The sequence below is a fragment of the Oncorhynchus nerka genome, linkage group LG15, assembly GCF_034236695.1.
Source record: "Oncorhynchus nerka isolate Pitt River linkage group LG15, Oner_Uvic_2.0, whole genome shotgun sequence".
Taxonomy (NCBI): Eukaryota; Metazoa; Chordata; class Actinopteri; order Salmoniformes; family Salmonidae; genus Oncorhynchus; species Oncorhynchus nerka.
This window is the reverse complement of record NC_088410.1, coordinates 56,383,451-56,395,364: the sequence shown is the minus strand read 5'-3', so window position 1 is coordinate 56,395,364 and position 11,914 is coordinate 56,383,451. Positions and strand designations below refer to the sequence as shown.

At 43.0% G+C, this 11,914-nt stretch overlaps 1 protein-coding gene across 1 annotated transcript in view; it reads left to right on the top strand.

Annotated features, from left to right (window-relative positions):
* Nucleotides 1–3,909: 3,909 nt before the first annotated feature.
* LOC115142939 (phosphatidylinositol-4-phosphate 3-kinase, catalytic subunit type 2 beta) overlaps nucleotides 3,910–11,914 on the top strand; it is a 70,496-nt gene continuing 62,491 nt past the window's right edge. The window contains 1 exon segment of the mRNA XM_029682826.2: nucleotides 3,910–4,183. The gene's annotated coding sequence lies outside the window, so the exon portion shown is untranslated.

Below are 11,914 nucleotides of genomic sequence, written 5' to 3'. Positions count from 1 at the left end.
TTGTTGCTCCTTATTAATTATTTGTTATATTTCTTTTTTTAACAGCATGGTTGGTTAAGGACTTATAAGTAAGTGTTTCGTGGCATATGACTAATGCAATTTGATTTGATTTAACGTTGTGGTGCATGAACTTGTCATGCATGTTAGCTAAAGTTACAGTTTTACATTGGCTAACGTTACCTAGAAAACGTTAACTGGCGGGTGGGATGAAATGGCAACTGTGCTTGAATCTGAAAGTGCGGCAAGTGAAGTGTGTGACTCTTAATGGAAAATAATTCAATCAAAGAAAGGAACAAAACGAACAAAAGTTGTAGTAGAAGACAAGGTTCAATGATATATTTCTTGTTGGACTGAATTTTTTGGACAAGGAGTTTAATTTGGGAAATCCATTTGTAATATCGAGAACTCTAAAGAAAACAGTGGGAAAGGTGGATTCAATCAAGGTGACTAGAAGCAGCCTTGTTTTGGTTCATTGTGTCGATGAAGAAGCATGCACTGGAACTGGCAAAATTGTCCATGTCAGAAGTAACATGTAATGATCTTCGGAGCAGGGCGCCTGCCAAAAGAGTTATAGCTGGAGTCTCACTGGATATAGATGACGAGTACCTTAAGCAGAAAATCCCAGGAGTTGTCAGTACATGTCACCTGACCCGTATGGTAGATGGAAGGAAAAAGAAAAGCCTATCAATATTATTGTTGTTTGGGGAGACTCTATCTGAATATGTGAAGCTTGGATATGTGATGTATGTGGCAAGAGCATTTGTGTCCAAACTATTATAGAGTGGGAATTGAAAAGGAAATGGTCGCGTGTCAAATGTTTGTAGACGGGAGAAGTATGGTATTGAAGAATCTGTGATGGAGAATGTTGCAACTGTGGTGGGGATCATGCTCTGGCTAAAATGCTTGCTCGCTAGCCTAACTTCAATTCATGGGCAACGTTAGCTAGTTAACATTAGCCTTCTATGTCTAGCTACATATTGAACCTCCTTACTCTCAGGACAGGGGCACAACAATGTATTAATTAATGGTTGAATCAGAATCACTGTTATAATCACTGGTCAGTACAGAGAATGAAGCAAAACCACAAATCCAAATCCCTATCTCCATTCATGGCTAATTTAGGAAGGGGCCACTTTTAGCCAGCTAACTAGCTAGCCACACTTTTATTTTTCTCACCAGAACCATTCCCAGTTGAACTTGCTCAGTTTAGCTCAAAGTTGATCGGTAAATTGTTTACACTTATTTTGTGAAGGGAGGCCACATGCTTGCTGGCTTCCTTTGCATTCAATGCTACTCGTTTGGACCAGGCAGCATTAGATAGACGGCCTACACATAGCGAGACAGAGGAGCGCTGTTTCGCTCGCTCGGATGCTTTATCCTGTGAGATGCATTCAGCCTCTTGCGAATTGAAGGAAAGTTATGAAACACAGAGAGACGAGAGCTAAAAAATGTGATATTTTTTTGTTGGATTTTTTGGTAAATTTCTTAGGGAAGCCTGCTTGGCCCCCATGCATGTGCACCATTGGTATGGACCAGATAGCTGCCAAAAGGTTGAACGTACATATCATTAGGATTGTAAGTAAACCCATACGTAAAATGTTAGGATTGTTAGAAAAGCCCTGCATGAAACATGAAACGTAAATGTTAAATTAGATCTGTAAACATATGTTACGACTATGAATTAATATTTACAAATTAAATTCTTACTTTACTCGGTTACAGATATTTTTATACATACACATTTTTGTCAGGAATGTGGCATTTGCAAAGAATAGGAACCACAAGAATCTAGTCAATCAAGCAGCTCGAGCCCACATGTTTTTATTTAACCAGGTAAGTTGACTGAGAACACATTCTTATTTACATCAACAACCTGGGGAATAGTTTCGGGGGATGAATGAGCCAATTGTAAACTGGGGATGATTAGGTGACCGTGATGGTCATCCAGCAGAATCTAGTCTCCCATCCAGGGACTGACCAGGGCCAACCCTGCTTAGCTTCAGAAGCAAGCCAGCAGTGGGATGCAGGATGGTATGGTATGGTATGTTGCTTGCAACATTAGAGTTGCTTTGCAGCTTTCAGTTTCATTTTCAAAATAAAAGTCTAGGGCTTGTTTGAAAATTTGATAGCCGTTATACCAGTAGATGGCATAGTATAGGCTTGGGCCTATTGGGGAGAAAAAGTCATAAAAAGTACAACAACACAAGATTTGTTCAAGACTAATATGTTAGTCCATAATCGTAACATGGTGTTTGTGTGTTCACAGATGAAATGTCACATTAATTTACATATGTATTTTCTTATTATCCTAAAGATACGCACGTTCAACCTTTTGGCAGCTATCTGGCTCCATACACTGGTCCCGACAAACTTATTCAGTCCAAAAGGTGGCAAGTCTAATGGTCCCTTTATGAACGCTGTAGTCTCGTTCTTATCTGACACTTAGCTATTGAGCTAGTTCTGAGCAAAACAAATTGTCTGATGACCCTAATGCTAATGACCCTGTTAAAAATCTGGTGTGTGGTTCTCGGTAACGGACTGATGGCTCATGACGAGAGGTAATGTTGTGCACCTCCAATCAAGTTGATTTGCGAATTTTCATCTGGATTGGTGTCTAATTGGCATAGATATGATGGTAGGGAGATTTTAATTTAGCATTGAGCTTCAACCAATACCTATATATCGCCCCCACAATAATTTGTTTCCTCGATTGTTTCAACGTTCTCTGAGGATGTTACAATACGTAGCCTACGGTACAGCCAATAAGTCTCAGGATAACAGTCATTTTTTGTTGCATTTGAGGCTGTGTGATTGCTATCTATGAGTCAATCAGCAACCAAGGTCGCCATGGATACAGCAGGAGACCTAACTGCACAGAGGAGACACAGCTCTCTGCCTTTGTGCATGGGGGATGGAGGAACTATCCTCTTCTGCCACCTACTGGTCCATAAGGTGTAAATGCTGGGATGAATTGGCAAACCAATGATGATGTCATACATACAGGCTGTACTCAGCTGACTTTTCTACCGTTCTTTTAGGTTGTATAGATGCATTGTTCATTAGAAAAATAAAGACACCACATAATGTATTGACAAGGAGACAACAAATAAGCCCTTTTTAGAGTCACATATTTCTTGCTAAATCCATAATAACCAAGCTTTTATTGCCTGATTTGATGTGATGTCAGAATCAGACAACATCAGACTTGCTAAACCACAGCTGCACACATAGACACAGGCCACGCCAACATCAGGACCCGTAGTGATAAAGAGTCATATGGAAGGGCAGAACATGTATTACCAAACATGACCACACAGTGGTGCTGCTTTCCTCCTGTTTAAAACAGATGTCAAATCCAGCTTTCACTGTGGTCACTTCTTATCAGCACTGGCTGACAACTCTCACGCACTGCCAGCTGTGTGTGTGTGTGTGTGAGAGAGAGAGAGAGAGAGAGAGAGAGAGAGAGAGGGAGAGATACATAAACCCTGGTATGCTGATATAAAACAGGTGTTTGTTTCAGGTGTTTGAAAAATGCAAAATTCTCCAACTTCAGGAGTGGGGATCAGCCCCCCTATGGACCACCCCCATCCATCCACATGTACTTCATGCCCCCTCTAAAATAATGGGTGCATGACGCCCTTGGGTTCCTTTTAACATGTATTTAATAGGGAATAGTATTTAGGAATGTTAGTTTGTCTGGTTGCAGATTTTCACAGCTCTGGGGGTTTCTAACTGGGCTAGCGGGATCTCTAGGTTTGCTCAGCAGCAGTCACTGTAGATCATTTACGTATGAGTAAAGACAAGAAAAGAGGGCGCTGTTACTTACATAAGCTGTCCGCCAGAGGTCACGTTCCTACAAGTAATTCTCACGCTCCCCTCCAGCCACACACACTGATGAGAGAGGGCGATGCGCAGCCGATCATCAAAACCTAAAACCTCAGCAACTCGCTTACAAAATAAGCGGGTTTTGGTGGCGAGAGCTGCTGTCTGTATTATTCAACAATTAGGGACGCGGGCGCCCTTTCGATTTGGTTAATGACAGATATATCGACAATATCAGACACCGGATACCACTGCCGAGGAATTGTTTGATATATTTTGGAATCATTATTTGAGCAGACTGAAAGCAGAATAATTAGAATATTATGGCACCAGTCCGTTGGCGGCCATAGATCTAGAGCAGGTAAGGGATTTTCCACCTGGAATTAACAATCAATGTCCACATACGTTAGCCTACAAATCAGGTTACATATGTGTGTTTTGTTGCATGGTGTGTTTCGTGAGCAGTGAAGTTCGTAGCTCGTGTCTACTTGCAGTAAAATATCGACTGCGCTATATTGCTGCTTGAGCAGTGACGCTGTTTGGTAGCCGATGAAGCACAGTAGGCTATTGCTACGACTATTTTATACAATTCTAGTTATGAGAGAAATTATAATAAATCCCCTAGGCCTAGTTTGTGGGCAATAGAAAAGCAATTATTCAAAGTGTAGGCCAACCTTAATGTGGTGTCACAATGTTGCAAACCTCAGCCATGCTATGGCTACACGAGTCAGTGTGACAAGTTAGATGGGCGCTACAGTGTAATAAACCACGCAGTGGTTGCACCAGCAAGCTATCTGCTGTGGCATTGTTTTGATGTCAAAGCTGTCAAATTTGTATGTAGTTGTATGCATCCGGCCATGTCATAAAATAGCCAACAAACAGTGATAACAAGCAGCTGCTGGTGTCCTAGGTTGCTGGGCTAATGGTGAAAATGTATATATAGTAGGGCTATTGGAGTTTTGACTGAGCAGGGGTGTATTCATTCCGCCAAACAGTTGGAAATGTTTTGCAACTAAATCGAGAGTTTCTATTTGACAAATTCAGGTAGGTCCCTCCCCGTTTCGTTCTATTAGCTTCCGTTCGACAAACTTTTTGCAACTGAGCAGGCAGAATGAATACATGGCATGGCACATTTGTGACCAGCTCGTGCACGTTATACGGTAGGCATGTAATAAGCAATTGTAAAAACGTGGCTTAATTATGAACAATTTGCCAAGTTGTCAGAAGTATTTTGTAAGTTACAGAGAAGAAACGAGAACGAAAGGTTGCCAATGTATCCTCACACATCACCACACACCTGTCTAATGTTCTGTCTGTACTAATGAAAACATGCAGTGTGGCGGCTATGCTTGTCTCAGCCTCATGTGCCGCCTGATCCCGTGAGGCTATGCAATATGATCATACGTATTTGTAATAAACTTTATGGAGGCTGGTGTTATCCTTTATATCCATGCGACCTTTGGAATATGGGATCCAGATGCCCCAACCCAGAACTCTCTCTCTTTTCTCTCTCTCAAACTGCAGCTGCTGTAACTCCCAGCCCTGTAACAACTGACATAGGATCAGTTCTCCCAACACCAGTCCTATCCTTAAAGAGACAGGTCACCTTATAATCAAAGTCTTGTTTTTTTGTTCAATCATCTCAGTAGGAGTGTTGATCTACATAATAATCTGACCTAATATTACAATAAATAAACATCCTTCCTATCACTCATACGCTTGATAAATGCAGGCCCTGGTCTAAACGTGGCATAACGTTGAGTTCATATTCCTCAGTCTGTTGAACAGACCAGACCCTGCATCAGGGCCAATTCCACTTTGAGTGATGCTGAGACTCCAACAAAATGTTTACTTTAATATGTATGCCAAACCGAAACCAATGATTTGTAAAGTTAACCAAACCACACAACTCTATCCACAAGGATTTATTTGAACAATTTCCCCACAGAAGATTTTACAAAAACACATTTACTTAAAGAACAGTGCAGATGCAAGGTGTGGATATAGAATGACGATTTGTGTTGTTTGTGCCATCATTCTGTTACCAAACTTTGCATTTGGACTGTACTTCGGCAAGAATGTGTCTTTGTCAAATTGTCTGTGGAAATTGCTACAAGTAGTCTTTGACACCCTCTAATTCCATTCTGGGATCAACTGTCCCATTGTTCTGCTCAGAGCAGAGGAAGTGATGCTTATCATCTCTATGAGACCATGGTGCTTGCCTACGGAGCTGTGAGGGGAACGGCACCTCAGTACCTCCAGGCTCTGATCAGGCCCTACACCCAAACAAGGGCACTGCGTTCATCCACCTCTGGCCTGCTCGCCTCCCTACCACTGAGGAAGTACAGTTCCCGCTCAGCCCAGTCAAAACTGTTCGCTGCTCTGGCCCCCCAATGGTGGAACAAACTCCCTCACGACGCCAGGACAGCGGAGTCAATCACCACCTTCCGGAGACACCTGAAACCCCACCTCTTTAAGGAATACCTAGGATAGGATAAAGTAATCCTTCTCCCCCCCCTTAAAAGACCTAGATGCACTATTGTAAAGTGGCTGTTCCACTGGATGTCATAAGGTGAAAGCACCAATTTGTAAGTCGCTCTGGATAAGAGCGTCTGCTAAATGACTTAAATGTAAAATGTAAAATGTTATAGCTTAACTTTTATTATACAGTAGCTGTACTGGCAGAGGTTAGTACTAGCAGAGGTTAGTACTGGCAGAGGTTAGTACTGGCAGAGGTTAGTACTGGCAGAGGTTAGTACTGGCAGAGGTTAGTACTAGCAGAGGTTAGTACTGGCAGAGGTTAGTACTGGCAGAGGTTAGTACTGGCAGAGGTTAGTACTGGCAGAGGTTAGTACTGGCAGAGGTTAGTACTAGCAGAGGTTAGTACTGGCAGAGGTTAGTACTGGCAGAGGTTAGTACTGGCAGAGGTTAGTACTGGCAGAGGTTAGTACTGGCAGAGGTTAGTACTGGCAGAGGTTAGTACTGGCAGAGGTTAGTACTGGCAGAGGAATTCAGAAAATATCCACACCTCCCACTCCATAAATAATGCCTCTCTTATCCTCTGTTGGCTTTCTGTCGTGCAGCCTTGTACACAGAGTGTACGAAAAACATTAGGAACACCTACTCTTTCTGTGACATAGAATGACCATGTGAAAGCTATGATCCCTTATTGATGTTAAGTACACTTCAATCAGTGTAGATGAAGGGGATTTATTTTATTTTATTAGCATCTCGTTTTTTTGTCTCCATTTGGACATATCTTCCAAAAGTCCTTAAACATTCAAATACAATATATAATACAATCACATGTTCACATATAAACACACTGTTACAAACAACAGACATAATACACTGACATATTGACCAGATTAATACTCTTAACAGTCTGAAAATATAGATTGAGGAACCAATCTACCATATTCCTGCACAATCTTCAAACTGAGTATATTTAAGTGCTTCTAAAGTATTGTTTGAGTTTCTAAATTGAAGGAGAGGAAAGAGGTTAAAGAAGGATTTATTATCCTTGAGACATTTGGGCTCCCGAGTGGCGCAGCGGTCTATGGCACTGCATCTCACGTACGTGTGCCTTTTCAGAGGGTGAATGGGCAAGACAAAATATTTAAGGGCCTTTGAACGGGGTATGATAGTAGGTGCCAGGCGCACCACTTTGTGTCAAGAACTGCAACACTGTTTGGTTTTTCACGCCCAACAGATTCCTGTGTGTATCAAGAATGGTCCATCACCCAAGGGACATCCAGCCAACTTGACACAACTGTGGGAGGCATTAGTCAACATGGGGCAGCATCCCTGTGGAATGTTCTCAACACCTTGTAGAGTCCATGCCCCGACGAATTGAGGCTGTTCTGAGGGCAAATGGGGGTGCAACTCAATATTAGGAAGGTGTCCCTAATGTTTTATACACTCAGTATATAAGGTCCTATATTAGGCCCTTACAGCACAGCACTGTAGTGGTTTAGTAGTCTACCCTACACAACAAGACTAGCTGGTCTGACTACATTGCAGCAACTTTTTGCTAATCTTTGTTTAGTGGGAGGGGCTGTAGCCTAAGTGATCTACCATGAGTGATAATGTCAGTCAACCACACTGTACACCACATAGACTTTATACCAGAGGATTGACCAATGGAGCAACCTGCTGTATGTAATTACGCTGTAACAAACTACTACTTGTCTCCCCTATTGTTTTATTTGTTTGGAAAAACCAATAGGCTACAGTAAAAGTAGTTAACCTGCCTGGACTAATGCTGACCAATGTGATGCGTTGCCATGGTTTCGATCAGCACACTAACTCCTCCTACTGTGGACCTGAATACAGTGTAGAGAGAAGTGCGGACTAATTCTCTGCCTGAATGTGTTCATATTGACATTGACTGTATCCAATCCTCTGTACGGATGCAGATGCACACACTCACATCTGTGGCTATGCATGTGCATCGAATAGAGTGAGAGAGCTGCCATGAGATTCATTCTGGTGGGAGAGGAGGAGGAGGAGGGAGGTGTGGTGCTGGTAAAAGTGTGACGGATCATTGCAGCGTCACAACTCTGGACCAGCCCTGCATGGCATCAGCTGGCAGCAGCAGAAAAGGTTGCAACTATGGTGGCACACAGCAGCCTAGTTTGTGTGTTGTGGTGTCCGTGTGTGGGGTTGGTGGGGGGAGGGGTGGGGGCCATGTGGCGATGACAGCAGCCCCTTTGTCTCTGGCCTGCCAAGCCGTGTGAACGTGTCTGTCTGACCCTCCTCACGTGACACACGCGTCCTTTGTTCTTCCAATCTGGGACACCCCCCTCGAATTGAATGGGAGGGATTACATCCCTATGGGGACAGATTCCAGGGGGTTGGATCTGGCCTTGGTCCCACTTTCCCTAACCACCCCCTCTTCATCCCTCTCCAATCCAAACAATGTGACCCGCCTCCATCTCCACCCCTTCCGTCCCATCTCCTCAGCCCCACTCTGGGTTGCTCCCCCCCCTGGGCTACAGGCCATGCAGTCTGCCTCCTGTATAGAGGATCCATCTCCACCCCCACCCCCACCATCTCATTGATCCCACTCTGGTCTGCTCCGCCCCGGGCTACAGGCCAGGTCCTGCTGTCTCCTCACCCTGGGACCCAAATGACTGACACTTGCTGAGATTGAAGGACAGTCAATGCATGGACAGTATAAGCAAGAATGGATTGAAGGGGTCTCGTGGAAAAATGATACAACATCTTCTTGGAGGGAGAGCCATTACAGCTGTCCTTTCTGACCACTCGGCGTGTGTGTGTGTGTGTGTGTGTGTGTGTGGAACATTTCTACACTCCAAAATGTCCAGAAATTTCACCAAAACAAAGCTGTGTGTGTATGACTCTCCATCTGCTGAGGTCTGGAGCTGAGCCTGTGTTTATATATGACGTTTGGATCTTAGTTGGCTAATTTATTAAAGGACACACTCACGCCTTAGCGGTCTCGTTCATTACAGTGATGGTGATCAACACTGAGTGTACAAAAACATTAAGAAAACCTTCCTAATATTGAGTTGCACCCCCCCCTCCCCTTTTGCCCTCTGAGCAGCCTCAATTCGTCAGAGTATGGAATCTACAAGGTGTCGAAAGCGTTGACTCCAATACTTCCCACAGATGTGTCAAGTTGGCTGGATGTTCTTTGAATGGTGGACCATTCTTGATACACACAGAAAAGTGTTGAGTGGGAAAAACCCAGCAGTTCCAGTTCTCGACACACTCAAACCGGTGCGCCTGGCACCTACTACCATACCCGGTTCAAAGGCACTTCAACATTTACATCCTTCTTTAACCAGTTTCCTCCCCTTCATCTACACTGATTTGAAGTGGATTTTATTTCACTTTTTTATTTCACCTTTAGGCAGGTTGAGAACAAGTTCTCATTTACAATTGCGGCCTGGCCAAGATAAAGCACAGCAGTTCGACACATACAACGACACAGAGTTACACATGGAGTAAAACAAACATACAGTCAATAATACAGTATAAACAAGTCTATATACGATGTGAGCAAATGAGGTGAGATAAGGGAGGTAAAGGCAAAAAAATGCCAAGGTGGCAAAGTAAATGCAATATAGCAAGTAAAACACTGGAATGGTAGATTCTCAGTGGAAGAATGTGCAAAGTAGAAATAAAAATAATGGGGTGCAAAGGAGCAAAATAAGTAAATAAATACAGTAGGGAAAGAGGTAGTTGTTTGGGCTAAATTATAGGTGGGCTATGTACAGGTGCAGTAATCTGTGAGCTGCTCTGACAGTTGGTGGTTAAAGCTAGTGAGGGAGATAAGGGTTTTCCAGCTTCAGAGATTTTTGTAGTTTGTTCCAGTCATTTAACAAGTGGCATCAATAAGGGATCATAGCGTTCACCTGGATTCACCTGGTCCGTCTGTCATGGAAATAGCAGATGTTCCTAATATTTTGTATACAAGTGTTTCTTTAGAATGTATTCCTGACACATCTCACCACCAACCCAGAATCTTAGAATGGAGCAGAGTGTTGAAATAGAAGCATGCTAATAGGGTGGATATTGGAAATGTATTGGAGAATATTTTTCTCCATACCTCCCCTTTATCCTCTCTTTCTCTCTCTGTGTGTATGCACATTTGTTGAAACACACTGTAGTGTGCAGTATCTGCTTTTCAAATGGCCCATAGAGGTTCGGTATTCTGAACTGAGTCAGCATGTTCTCTCCATGGGCCCTGGTCTTGACTGTCTGGCTGGGAAAGGGTTTATGTCATAATCTTCCTCCCATTCCTCAGGAAACACAAGCTACATCACAAAGGCTCCAACTAAACAGATAGGGAGCTGCCTCCCTCCCTGATCCTTCTCTTTCTCTCTTTCTATCTGGTTTCCCTCTCTTTCTTTAGGATTCCGTCACGCACAACATGCACGCACTCACACACACACACACATTAATGCATACACACCCTTTGAGAACTTCCTGAAGGAGGGTGTTCTGGGCGGGAGGTCAAACTCTGGGTCTCTGTGGGAGTGGCTGTCATAGTTTCCATGGTAACCAGGGTCAGAAGAGGTCGCGTGCCTCCATCCTCTGCTGTGAGGCCGTAACAGAGGCAGAGGAAACCAGAATTAAAGCTCTGCCCTTTGTCTCATATAGCTGAGACCCAACAGACAACACAGACAGACATCTGAGTGTTTCCCACACAGTGCTGGCCTCTGTCACAGAGAGAAAGTTTAAAGTTTTAATGCCACGTGCACAAGTACAGCTTGCCTTTCTTGCAAGCTCCAAACCCAGCAATGCAGTAATCAATATCAATGTAGCACTAAAAAGATTATTAGGTCAAACAAAAACACACAATAACATTTAAAATAAGAACACAAGAAAGTATGAAGCTATATTAGGGCTGACCCCATTTAGTTGACTGGTCGATTGTTTGGTTTATAGGCTGTTGGTCGACCAATATTTATTTAGGTGAGCAGTCTAATATATATATAAACAGTTGGAGTCGGAAGTTTACATACACCTTAGCCAAATACATTTAAACTCAGTTTTACACAATTCCTGACATTTAATCCTAGTAAAAAATTTCCTGTCTTAGGTCAGTTAGGATCACCACTTTATTTTAAGAATGTGAAATGTCAGAATAATAGTAGAGAAAATTATTTACTTCAGCTTTTATTTCTTTCATCACATTCCCAGTGGGTCTGTCACGATCGTCGTAGTGAGGAGACCAAAGCGCAGCGTGATGTGAATACATCCTTTTAATGATAGACGAAAAAACACAAAGTACACTAAACAAACAAACAAAAGAACAAGATGAACTTGACCGCTATCAATACTGAGTGCAAACATGCAACATCCTATAGACAATAACGCACCAACCACAATACAAAACAGGCTACCTAAATATGGTTCCCAATAAGAGACAACGAGAAACACCTGCCACTGATTGAGAATCATATCAGGCCAAAACACATAGAAACAGACTAACTAGACATGCAACATAGAATGCCCACTCATATCACACCCTGACCAAACAAAACATAGAAACAAACAACGCACATAATGGTCAGAGTGTGACAGTACCCCCCCTAAGGTCCGGACTCTGGCCGCAAAA